The sequence below is a fragment of the Chiloscyllium plagiosum genome, unplaced genomic scaffold, assembly GCF_037043375.1.
Source record: "Chiloscyllium plagiosum isolate Xiang-an unplaced genomic scaffold, Cpla_swu_hap1 HiC_scaffold_6, whole genome shotgun sequence".
Taxonomy (NCBI): Eukaryota; Metazoa; Chordata; class Chondrichthyes; order Orectolobiformes; family Hemiscylliidae; genus Chiloscyllium; species Chiloscyllium plagiosum.
This window is the reverse complement of record NW_028270144.1, coordinates 82,935,783-82,949,873: the sequence shown is the minus strand read 5'-3', so window position 1 is coordinate 82,949,873 and position 14,091 is coordinate 82,935,783. Positions and strand designations below refer to the sequence as shown.

At 40.4% G+C, this 14,091-nt stretch overlaps 1 pseudogene; it reads left to right on the top strand.

Annotated features, from left to right (window-relative positions):
• The first annotated feature begins 8,507 nt into the window (after window positions 1-8,507).
• LOC148149796 (uncharacterized) lies at window positions 8,508-11,299 on the top strand (annotated as a pseudogene).
• The last annotated feature ends 2,792 nt before the right edge of the window (window positions 11,300-14,091 follow it).

Here is a 14,091-nt window from a genome sequence, read left to right as displayed (position 1 = left end):
CAAAACTCAAGAAGCTCAACATCATCCAGGACAAAGCAGTCCTCTTGATAGGCACCCTATCTACCACCTTAGTAAATCACTCCCTTAAAAGCAAATGCATGTGCAAGTGAACCAGGGATGCTATTTTGGGCACCAGCGGGACCTGTGGTGGTACTGATGCTAATATCATGCATATATTTCTCAATATATGCTGCTGACCTACTCCAGAAATGGAATAGTTAACCCTCTAGTCTTCTGTTAGATTCAGATATATTTACAAAATGAAGTATATTGTATACCATTTCTGCACAGATTGCAGACAGTTTTGAAACTAATATGATATATGCAAGGAATACACATGCTTTGTCATTTAGTATTCCTAGTGCATTATTCTGTGTCAAGTAAAACTTGTTAAGTGAGCTGTAGATTATTGTGATGTGATTTGGGCAGTTTGGAAAAAAATGCTAAGGCAATGCAATTCCTCTGTCTTTTATTCAAAGATGGTCCAAATTAGTACAAGTTACTACCTGATGGATTTTACAAACAAATAAAGAGATCTCAATGGATTTGACAGCTTGTTCATACAGATTATTTTTAGAATTATTTTGCTAACAGAGTTGATCTGTACAATCCTCTTTCTGTCTTCATGTACGACATTCTACGTTCTATTAATACTTTCTTAAATGATGAAAACAAATGTAAATTTGAAATTACTTCACTGTCAGCAGAAATTTTCAAAATATTTGCATTATCCTTTTAAATTTAGTGTTAAAGAGAGTGGACTATGATTTTTCTCTTATTTTTCTTTTAAAGAGTGAAAGATATTTTTAGAGTCTACTCATATTTGCTTTGTCTTAGTAACAGGGTTGGGGAAAAGGGTATGTAAGAATCATTCTGTATTACGTAGCTAGGTTCTGCTGGTTGGGTTCTTGGCTAGTTGCAAGCACTGAACAAACTTCCACCTTATAAATGGTTGTGCTACGGTTTTCTCTCCAACACAACACACAGGAGGACTCAGATATGCAGGTTAACGTCACGTTTAATTGAAGTCTTGGACTGACTAAACAGCATCCTATGAGGAGGCAAGGGTGGCCGTGGCTGACGAGGGAAGTTAAGAAACATATTAAGTCAAAAGAGAAAAAGTATAACATAGCAAAGATGAGTGGGAAAACGGAGGACTGGGAAGCTTTTAAAGAACAACAGAGGATTACTAAGAAGGAAATACGCAGAGAAAAAATGAGGTACGAAGGTAACTGGCCAAAAATATAAAGGAGGATAGTGAAAGCTTTTTTAGGTATGTGAAAGGCAAAAAAATGGTTAAGACTAAAATTGGACCCTTGAAGACAGAAACAGGGGAATATATTACGGGGAACAAAGAAATGGCAGAAGAATTGAATTGGTACTTCAGATCTGTGTTCACTGGGGAAGAGACAAGCAATCTCCCGGAGGTAACAGTGGCTGAAGGACCTGAACTGAAGGGAATTTATATTTGCCAGGAATTGGTGTTGGAGAGACTGTTAGGTTTGAAGGTTGATAAGTCCCCGGGGCCTGATGGTATACATTCCAGGGTACTGAAGGAGGTGGCTTGAGAAATCGTGGATGCGTTGGTGACTATTTTCCAAAGTTCGATAGATTCAGGATCAGTTCCTGAGGATTGGAGGGTGGCTAATGTTGTACTACTTTTTAAGAAAGGAGCGAGAGAGAAAGCAGGAAACAATAGACCAGTTAGTCTGACCTCAGTGGTGGGAAAGATGCTGGAGTCAATTATAAAGGATGAAATTACGACACATCTGGATAGCAGTAACAGGTTGGGCAGAGTCAGCATGGATTTATGAAGGGAACATCATGCTTGACTAATCTTTTGGAATTTTTTGAGGATGTAACTCTGAAGATGGACAAGGGAGATCCAGTGGATGTGGTGTACCTGGACTTTCAGAAAGCCTTTGATAAAGTCCCACATAGGAGGTTAGTGAGCAAAATTAGGGCGCATGGTATTGGGGGCAAAGTACTAACTTGGATTGAAAATTGGTTGGCTGACAGGAAACAAAGAGTAGCGATAAACGGCTCTCTTTCAGAATGGCAGGCGGTGACCAGTGGGGTACCGCAGGGATCAGTGCTGGGACCGCAGCTTTTTACAGTATATATTAATGATATAGAAGATGGTATTAATAGTAACATTAGCAAATTTGCTGATGATACAAAGCTGGGTGGTAGGGTGAAATGTGAGGAGGATGTTAGGAGATTACAGGGTGACTTGGACAGGTTAGGTGAGTGGACAGATGCATGGCAGATGCAGTTTAATATGGATAAATGTATGGTTATCCACTTTGGTGGCAAGAACAGGAAGACAGATTATTACCTAAATGGAATCAATTTAGGTAAAGGGGCAGTACAAAGAGATCTGGGTGTTCTTGTACACCAGTCAATGAAGGTAAGCATGCAGGTACAGCAGGTAGTGAAGGCGGCTAATAGCATGCTGACCTTCATAACAAGAAGGATTGAGTATAGAAGCAAAGAGTTTCTTCTGCAGCTGTACAGGGCCCTGGTGAGACCACACCTGGAGTATTGTGTGCAGTTCTGGTCTCCAAATTTGAGGAAAGACATTCTGGCTACTGAGGGAGTGCAGCGTAGGTTCACGAGATCAATTCCTGGAATGGCGGGACTACCTTACGCTGAAAGACTGGAGCGACTGGGCTTGTATACCCTTGAGTTTAGAAGACTGAGAGGGGATCTGATTGAGATGTATAAGATTATTAAAGGATTGGACACTCTGGAGGCAGGAAACATGTTTCCGCTGATGGGTGAGTCCTGAACCAGAGGACACAGCTTAAAAATAAGAGGTAGGCCATTTAGGACAGGGATGAGGAGAAACTTCTTCACCCAGAGAATGGTGGGTGTGTGGAATGCTCTGCCCCAGAAGGCAGTGGAGGCCCAGTCTCTGGATTCATTTAAGAAAGAGTTGGATAGAGCTCTCAAGGATGGTGGAATCAAGGGTTATGGAGATAAGGCAGGAACAGGATACTGATTGAGGATGATCAGCCATGATCATAATGAATGGTGGTGCAGGCTCGAAGGGCAGAATGGCCTACTCCTGCACCTATTGTCTATTGTCTATTGTCTATCCTGTCTGACACTTTGTCCCAGCTGTATTCCATGTCCTGGGTCATATTGCATTGTGGACTTTGTCTTACAACATAGAAAAATGAAGGAAATGCTCTCAACTAAGTTTTGAAGATTACCTGCCTTGTTTTGCGAGATTGCAGTCTTTTCTGCTTGACGTGTTTTGATTTTGGCTAAATCAGGGGAGAAGTCCTTTTCACGATCTGTCTCAAAATCAATATCCAATTAATCCAGTCATAACATTGGTCTACCCACAGCCTTTTCCTTGTGCTATGCATTGCAATGTGTGAGACATTGCTTTCCTGTTGCCAGTTTTATCCTGAAACTTTTTATAGCAATTCTTACAGCTCCTTATTTTCCTTATCCATCTGTCAAGCACATTGATCTGCACACAGGTTAACTAATTCCAGACTTTTCTCTACCTCAATTGTTCATTTCATGACCTACTTTGTAAGTCTGTCAGGGACACATGAAATTTCTACAATTTCCAGTACAGCTCCTGCTATGGGTGATCCTAACTGTCCCATTAAGCTATCAGTCACATATTAAAATATTCCATTGTGACTTCCTGGTTTACTCAACATGTGTCTAACTACAATCTAAGATGTCTGCTTCCCAGCTTCTCAAATTTAAAACCATTTGAACCTCAACTTCAGAGGTAGGTTCTTTACGCAGAGTTGTGAATGCATGGAATGCGTTGCCAGCTCTGGTGGTGGAAGCACAGTCATTGGGGATATTTAAGCGACTGCTGGACATGCACATGGATAGCAGTGAGTTGAGGGGTGCGTACACCTCTTCCTACTACGCTCTCTCTCTCTCGCTGAGTTTTCTCATGATGTTTTTCTCCTGGACTGGAGAATTGCATGTGAGACAATCTATTTTATTAAATATGCATTTGCCAAGGGTGTATGCATGGGATACTATTATATTGGAACAGTTACTGTTCAGTGGTTAACTAATCTATTGTTTTGTTAAGTTTTACAGTAGAATTAAGTTATGCCAATTGCTTCTTTCTTTTGTTGTCTTTTAACTATAGTGTATGAATAAAGTGTGTTGTGCTTCAAGACTGGTAGTTTGACCAATTGAATTATAACGAGAACACAACACCTCACACTTGTCTTTAAAATAAGAAAAATTAGGGTCTAGGCTATCTTCTTAATATATTTTGAGGGGGATTGGTCTGGTCCATAACTGGTTCACTAATATCCTTTAGGAAATCTGCCATTCCACCTCTTTTGGCCAACATGTGGCTCCGGATCTACAGTAATTGTTCTAGCATGAGTTCTCTGGCCAAATGTCTAGGTTATTTTACAATTGATTAGTAGATTGTAAGTGATGGTACTGTACATGCTCCAACCTTCTCACAGATAATACATAACTACTGAGATGATTTAAACAATAGCTTATCTCAGAGGCTCATTTATGTATTCATTAAATCTTGGTTCTGTAGCAATGCGGTTATCTTTTGACTACCCTCTGAAATGGCCTAACAAGTCATTCAATTAGGACAAACAATGGAAAACAAATACTGGCCTTGCCAGTGAAGCCCACATCTCATGAAGGGATAAAGGAAAAAAAAATACCATTGGCCTAGATATTCTTGATGCATAACTGTACTGCAGAGATTTTTTTAAAGTCTTTTTGCTTTGAGTGCAAGAAGAGGTTTCTACTCACTTTTATTCCAAGATGGTGCTAATCAGGTCATGCAATGCTACATAGCCCCAGCATTAAACAACACAAAAGCAGAAGTCCCAATGCTGCGTACACATGCCAGTCTCTTCATTCGATATAATGAAACTGAAAGATGTAGCATCAAATAGGAATTTTGTGCATTCCTTATTTCTCCATGAATGCACTATGTCTTGCCCAAATACATCAATTTTATCTGCTTTATCTGCCGTCTAAGTGGCAGTCCAATTGGATTTGTTAATTACTACAGGTTGTTCTCGTAATAACGCGTGTTTCGTCACTGCGAATTGGCTACAACATGAATGACGAATTACGGACACTGTTTGGATAGCACAAACATTTTACTGATCAGGTATAGCGATTTTCTATAACGATCTTCTACAGTGTGATTTTCTTCAGTGGTTTTTCATAGTGCAATTTTCTATAGCATGAGGTTGCAGAGGAATGCAACTGTTGTGTTATAGCAGACTGACCTGTAGCATATTCTGCAAAGAACAGCTGGTTCACAAATTGTCTGAATTCACCTACAGTTGGAGGCCATGAAACAAAGAGTTGTAACATAGAAATAATGATGGAAAAATGGAAATACAAACATTAAATAAAAATTAAAAACGTTAAAATGATAAACAGAACCTGATGTAAACATGTTGGGTGTTCCAAATTGTTACATCTGGGGATGTGGGTCAAAATTATTTGACAATGATGAGTAAGAATAAATGGAATTCAAATAATTTACATGCCTTTTACCCACTGTCTTTAAATAATTCCTGGCAATATTTCTGCCTCTAACCACTGAATGCTTTACTTTTGATGCTTAGCATTATTTAGCATAATTACATTCCAGTGAATTATACTGGATTAGAATTTTATCTTCATGCCTTTGGGATATTGAGAAGCTTGTAATTAATTAATTTCTACCACTTTAATCTTGCCAGAATGCCATCTATCAGTGCCAAATAAGGAAATTCTGGTATACTGTTTGCATTTTGTCAGATGGAGGTTAAGTACCTGTCCACTGAGAGAGAGGGCAAGTTAAATGAATATTTGAACAAACACTAAACATTTGTATGGCTAAAGGGAAAAGCCAGAAGATAAGGTCTATTTTGGCATTTGTTACACAGTGGCTGAACCCTTACCTGCTGACAGAATTTCACAAGGTAGGAAGAAAGTTAAAAGCCAGTACCTCAATGGTAGTAATCTCTGAATTACAACGAGTCCAATGTGCAACCAAATAGAATAATAAAACAGGCTGAGGTGTGGTTGGAGAAATGTTGAGGAGAGAGGACTTCAGATTCTGGAGACATTGTGAAGGACCTGTATAAGATGGGCCAGTTTCACCTTGACAGGAGTTTGACTGAAGTCCTTGTAGTTACCTAGTTATTTTTTATTCATTTGTGAGATATGGGCAACATTTATTACCTGCCCCTAATTGCACTTGCAAAGATGGTGGCAAGCTGCCATTTTGAATCGCTGCAGTCCATATGCTATAGGTAGATCCACAGTACCCTTAGGGAGGGAATTCCAGAAGTTTGACCCAGCGATAGTGAAGGTACCGCAACATAATTCCAAGTGAGGATGGTGAGTGGCTTGGATGGCAATTTACAGGTGGCAGTGTTTCTATGTTGTCCATGTCCGTCCATGTCCTTCCAAATGGAAGTGGTTGTGAGTTTGAGTGGTGTTGTCTAACAATATCTGCAGGTTGTCTTATAGATGGTACACACTGCTGTGGTGGAGATGGTCGATGTGGTGTCAATCAAGAGGACTGCTTTGTCCTGGATAGAGTCAAGCTTCTTGAGTGCTGTTGGAGCTGCACATATTCAGGTAAGTGGTGAGTATTCCATCACACTCCTGACTTACGCCTAGTAGATGATGGACAGGCTTTTGGGAGTCAGGAGGTGAGGTTTTTGCTGTAGTACTCCTAGCCTCTGACCTGCTCTTGTAGCCAATGTGTTTATCTGGTGAATCCAGTTGAGTTTCTGATCAATGGTAACCTCCAGGATGTTGATAGTCAAATTTCAGTGATGATAATACCATTGACTGTCAAGGTGTCATTTGGATTGTCTATTATTGGTGATGGTCATTGTCTGGCATTTGTGTGGCGCAAATGTTACTTGCCACTTTCAGCCTAAGCCTGGATACTGTCCAGATCTTGTTGCATTTGAACATGGACTGCTTCAGTATTTGCAGAGTCACAAATGGTGCAGAACATTGTGCAATCATTGGCCAACATCCCCACTTCTGACCTTATGATGGAGGGAAGGTCATTAGTAAAGCAGTTGAAGATGGTTGGGCCTCAGACATTACCTTGAAGAACTCCTGCAGAGATGTACTGGAGCTGAGATGACTGACCTCCAAAAACCACACTATCTTCCTATGACTGGAGAGTTGCCAATGATTCCAATTTTGCTTGGGCTTCTTGATACCACACTCGGTCAAATGTGGCATTGATGTCGAGGGCTGCCACTTTTACTTCTCCTCTGGAATTCAGCTCTTTTGATCATGTTTGACCCAAGGTTGTAATGAGGCTAGGAGCTGAGTGGCCCTGGCAGAACTCAAACTGGGTATCACTAAGCAGGTTATTGCTGAGCAGGTGCTGCTTGATAGCACTGTCGATAACAGTTCCATCACTTTACTGATGATTGAAAGTATTCCGAAGGGGTGGGAATTGACTGGGTTGGATTTGACCTGCATTCGTAAACAGGACATGCCTGGGCTATTTTCCACACTATCAGATGTGACGATGCTACTCCTTTAACAAAGTTGTGTTGTCCTTGGTTGTTTTCAAAAAGTGGTGTCCAAGGCAGAATTACCAGGACATTTGGATCTATCTTTCAAGATTAAAAAAAAAACTTGCCCAATGAAAGGGGAGTGGCCAGTTGTCCCAGCTCAGCTTTTCTTCGGTGTGGTTTAGTTTTTAGAAGTCTGACTGTTCAGAGCTGCTGGTCAGTTGTTAGCTGGGAATCCAAAAGAAACAGCTACATGGAAGAAGGTGTTCCATGCTGAACATCTCTGCCACCTCTCTCTTTTGTAAGACCCTGGGTTTGATTTTTACCCTTTTTGGCAAGGGGTATTTATGGGGATTGTTGCAAGAATTTCAAACAGCATCATTAAGTTGGGATAGTCTGCTGGGTTTTCAGAGATTAAGTTATTCCATATTCGTTCTCTTTTGTTGGTATTTCATTCAGTAATCTTGCAAATAAGTTGATTCGTTTAAAACTAAGTGGTAGGCCCAGCTGCATTGCTTCTGGAATTTCCGCTCTACAGTTCTTAAAACAACAAGCAAAGTTAGGGTCTGAGCTACTTGAAGTGCTTTGAGGGGGTTTGGCCTGGTCCATAACACGGATAGATGCCAGTACTGTAACTGTACGGAAAAGATTGGCTAGGATAGCGGCAGATTCTGGAACACAAGTCTTCAGCGTTACTGTTACTAGTGGGGTACCGCAAAGATCTGTTTTGGGGTCCACTGTTGTTTGTCATTTATAAAAATGACCTGGATGAGGGCATAGAAGGATGGGTCAGTAAACTTGCAGATGACACTAAGGTTGGTAGAGTTGTGGAAAGTGACGAAGAATGTTGCAGGTTACAGAGAGTCATAGATAAGCATCAGAGCTGGGACGAAAGGTGGCAAATGGAATTTAATGCAGAAAAGTGTGAGATGATTCACTTTGGAAGGAGTAATGGGAATGCAGAGCACTAGGCCAATGGTAAGATCTTTGGTCATGTCGATGAGCAAAGAGATCTCCGTGTCCAGGTACACAGGTCCTTGAAATTTGTCACCTAGGTTGATAGGGTTGTTTAGAAGGCATACGATGTGTTAGCTTTTATTGGTAGAGGGATTGAGTTTCAGAACCATGAGATCATGCTGCAGTTGTACAAAACTCTGGTGCGATCACATTTGGAATATTGTGTATAGTTCTGGTCACCGTATTATAGGAAAGATGTGGAAGCTTTGGAAAGGGTTTGGAGGAGATTTATTTGGATGTTGCCTGGTTGGAGGGAAGGTCTTATGAGGAAAGGCTGAGGGACTTGAGGCTGTTTTCGTTAGAGAGAAGAAGGTTGAGAAGTGACTTAATTGAGATATATAAAATAATCAGAGGGTTAGATAGGGTTGGACAGTGAGAGCTTTTTTCCTCAGATGGTGGTGGCTAGCACGAGGGGACATAGCTTTAAATTGAGGGGTGATAGAAATAGGACAAATGTCAGAGCTAGTTTCTTTACTCAGAGTAGTAGGGGCATGGAATGCACTGCCTGCAACAGTAGCAGACTTGCCACCTTTAAGGGCATTTAAATGGTCATTATATAGGCATATGGATGAGAATGGAATAGTGTAGGATAGATGGGTTTCAGATTGGTTCCACAGGTCGGTGCAACATGGAGGGCCGAAGGGCCTGTACTGTGCTGTAATGTTATTTGTTCTATGTTCTATTGCTGGAATGTTGTCAGGACCCATAGCTTTTGCAGTGTTCAGTGCTTTGAAACTTTCCTTTATATCATGTGGAGTGAGTTGAATTGGCTGAAGACTGGTATAGGTAATGCTGGGGACTACTGGAGGAGGCTGAGATGGATCATGCACTTGTCACTTCTAGCTGAAGAGGCTGATGGAGAAGAATAACGTTAATTTGACAGGGAGAAACACCAGAATGTAGCGTTAGAAATGAGTTATAGGGAAGATGATTGCCTAGTGTATTATTCACTGGACTATTAATCAAGAGATGCAGGTTATGTTCTGGGGATCTGACATCGCAGATGGTGGGATTTAAATTCAATAATTTTTTTAAAATGGGATTAAGAGTCTAATGATAACCATGGAACTGTTGTCAATTGTCAGAAAGAAAAATCCACTTGTTCATTACTGTCTTTGTGGGAAGGAAATCTGCCATTCTTACCCAGTTTGGCCTATATGTAACTGGAGACGCACAGATATGTGGTTGACTCTCAGTTGCCCTTTGGGTTACCAGGGGTGCACAAGTAGTACTTGCCTGGCTAGTGACATCCACATCCCGTGCCTGAGTAAAAAAGAACAGAAGTACAGAGAGAAATATTTTACCAAACATGCTGATTAATTATCTACTCTGCTCCAATGGTGTCCCTCATTTTCAATTCTAACTCCAGTTTACTGCAATCTGTTCCCACAACAACTTGCCTCTCCGCAGATATTTGCCTAAAAGAACTTCAGAGTGAAAAAAAAAACTCCTCTTGTTAGACCTAAGTGGCATCCCTTATTTTTAAATTGTGCACTCTGGTTCTACATTCCCCAAGCAAGGAAAATATCTGCATTAACCTTTTCTACCCTGTTAAATATTTTGTAAATTTCAATGAGACCACCTTTCATTCTTCAAGGCTCAGGAGAATGCATGCCAAATTTCCCAATCATTTCCTAGGACAGTCCTGCCATCCCAGAAACAAGGCTTGTGTCCTTTCATTGCACTCCCTCTAATTCAATAGCATTTTACTTGAAGTAAAGCAACCAAAATCGTACATAGTACTCCAGGTGAGGTATAACCAAGCTCCAATAAAATTAAAGAAAAACTTCATTAATCCTGTACTCAACTCTTCTTACAATAAACATTCAATTAGCCTTCCTAATATCTTGCTGCATCTGTATGTTAGCCTTTAGGGCCTTATTGACATGGACATCTGGATCCCTTTGTTAATCACATCCCTACTCAAAAAACTTCAGAAATCTGGAGAAACAAATAAAAATGAAACCAGTCGGATCCAACACATCAAGCTTCCATGGATTACCCAAAATTCACAATCCAGGAGCCTCCCTCAGACCCATAGTCTCGCTACCTGGAAACCAACTTACAGACTGGCCAAGGAGTTACATCAAAGACTAAAACACTTAGTGGAAGATTCACGCCACTCCATCCACTCTACCCAGGAATTCCTGAAGACCATCAAAGACACGAAGATAGAAGAGGATGACATAATGGTCTCCTTTGATGTAACAGCCCTGTTCACATCCATCAACATCAATCTGGCCAAGGAAACACTGGCTACACTATTAGAAGACCCAAAGACACATGCACTAAACACCACTAACTTCATGAACGACAGTATCATCAAGCACGTGGACCTATGCCTTACCACCCACTTCACCTTCAACAACAAAACCTACAGACAAACCAACGAAACACCCTTGGGATCTCCGATATCAGGGTTCTTAGCAGAGACAGTAATGCAGAGACTCGAACAAACAGCTCTGCCAACCATCCAACCCAAACTCTGGGTCCACTATGTGCGTGACACCTTTGTCATCACTAAACAAAACAAGTTAGAGGAATCTTTCAAGACCATCAATAATACCCTTACTGGCATAAAATTCACCAAAGAGGAGGAAAACAACAATAAACTGCCATTCCTAGATGTCGCAGTAGAGCAAACAACCAATGGGGATCTTCAATTCAGTGTCTACAGGAACACAACACATACAGACCAAATATTGAACTACAGAAGCAATCATCCCAACATCCACAAATAAAGCTGCATTAGAAAATTATTTCAATGAGCCACCACACACTGCAGCACAGAGGAACTATGAAGAGCAGAGGAAAATCACGTATACAGTGTACTCAAAAAGAATGGGTACCCAACGAACACAGTCCGCCGATTTCTCAGCAACAAACCCAAACAAGTAGACAAAACATGTCCAGAAACCTTAGCCACTCTCTCTTAACTCAAAGACATCTCAGAAATGACTGCCAGACTACACAGACCCCTTGGCATCATGGTAGCCCACAAACCCATCAACAGACTAAAACAGCAGCTCATGAACTTGAAGGACCCTACGCAGACAACAAGCAAATCTAATGTCATTTACAAAATACCTTGCAAGAACTGTAATGACACTATATTGGACAAACAGGCAGAAAACTAGCCACCAGGATACATGTACATCAATTAGCCACAAAAAGACACAACCCACTCTCACTGGAATCTTTACATACAGATAAGGAAGGACACCACTTTGACTGGAACAACACATCCATCCTAAGACAAGCCAAACAGAGATATGTGCAAGAATTCCTAGAAGCATGGCATTCCAACAGGAACTCTATCAACAAAACACATTGATTTGGATCCTATTTACCATCACCTGAAGAAAAGAACAGGAAATGACATCATCACAGGAAATGGCATCACCAATTCAAGGAAACCTAAACACATAAATAAAAAGCAGGCCATACCACCAGTGCTTCATCCAGAGGCTCACTGATGATGTTACCTGGTATGGTGACAAAATATCTGAAACCGAACCTTCCAGCTCAGTGATCTAACCTACATTCAGAACATCAACCTGAGCTACAAATCTCAAAACCCGCTCCCTTTGTTAATCTACACTTTTTAACTTGTTAGCATTTAAGAAATACTTTTCAGCTCTACCCACCAAAGTGGATAACCACACATTTTTCACATTATATTCCATCTGCCATGTTCTTGCCCATTCACTAAACCTGTCCAAGTCTTTCTGAAGTTGCTTTACATCTTGCTTGCAACATACATACCCATTTAGATTTGTTTCACGTGCAGCGAATATTGCACCAAAACAGTAAAGGGATGTGACCACACAATCACACCCCACTCTTGATTTTTCTTGACTGCTTCATGGTGTTGGTCAAAATAGGATGGCTTGACTTGGGCAAGTTCAATATGGGAGGGCCGCATTTACAGCAGCTCACTTAAAATACAAAAAATCATTTTTAATAGTTCATGCATTCTTGCCTAATTTCAGTCATTGCATTCCTTATGCTGATTGGAAGTGTGCAAGGAACACATATTAATAAGAGTCCTCTTAGCAACTAACCAACACTCTCCTTACATACAGTATAAATGTTGTTTCCTCTTTGGTATTTATTGTGAATTGTCCTGATAACTTCAAGATGAAAAGCTTCAACTAAATGTGTCTTTTTTCAGCAATACTTAATCTCGGGCCTACCAAATGCATAATAATTGTCTACATTAGGTAATCTGCTAATTAGCAATTCCATATGTGAATTTTTCCACATACACAGCATGTCCTCTGTCCCTTTTATTGTTAGTTGCTTTAACTTTCACATTGTAAACAGTAATAATTGGTGCAATCGGAGTTGTTACTGTAAAGGCGAGTGATCTCTGAAAAGTTAGGTTGGGTTCCTAAGCTGCTGTTCTCTTGTATGTCAAGTTACACTGTTAATTGGAAAGGAAAACATGTGTAATCCTGAAAATGTTAATGAAATCTGCCTGTAAATTTTAAATCAAAGAGCAATAGTAGCACCTATTGGTGAACAAGTAGAACTACACAGCTTTGATTTATCCTTTCACCTAGTACTGTGTTACTTTGGATGTTACGTTGGTATTTGTATCAAGAGTTAGCCATTTTAAAAAAAATTCTGTCCTGTTTGTGTTGCTTATTTATCCTTAATGGGATGTGGGTGTCACTAACAATCCCTAACTGCCTTTGAGAAGGTATGATGCCTTCTTGAACCACTGCTCAGTTTCTGATCAATGGTAACCCACAGGATGTTGATAATGAAGGATTAGTAAGGGTAATACCATTGAATGTTAAAGGATGATGATTAGATTCTTTCTTACTGGAGATGGTTATGGCTTGGTATGTATGTAGCATGAATGTTACTTGCCACTTGTCAGCCCAAACCTGAACACTGTCCAAGTTTTCCTGCATTTCCGAGGAAACATGAATTATACTGAACATTATGCTGACATCAAAAAACATTCCCACTTCTGACTTTGTGATGGTGAGAAGATTGATGCTCAAGTGGAAAAAGGTGGTTGTTCTTGTTGCCTTGCAAAATCCCCCAGGGGCCTCTATAGTCCATTGATAGCGCCCCTGCATTTGGACCAGGAGGTCCAGCTTCAAGCCCCACTTGCTCCAGACAAGTCATAATATGTCTGAACATGTGGATTAAAAGTATTTGCATTAAACCCTATGAAGCAGCTTTTCCTGATATATCACTAATCAATAATCTAGGCCTTGATGCGCAAAATGCAATTTCAAAGTTGTAGAGGATACAAAACATAGAAGCATTGTGAACCATGAGAAGAATGATATTGAACTTCAAAAAGATACTGACAAGTCAAGCAGACAAGTGGCAGATGAAGTTCAGTATGGAGAAGTGTGAAATTATTTATTTTATTAAGAATCATAGGGGCAGATTATATAAAATAAAGGGTATTCCAACCCTAAAGGGTGTGCAGGAGTAGAGTGAGGTAAGTGTACATTGTATAATACAGCACAGGAACAGGCTCTTTAGCCCACCAAGCCTGCCCCAATTCCTAATCCTTAATTAGGCCTGCTATTAA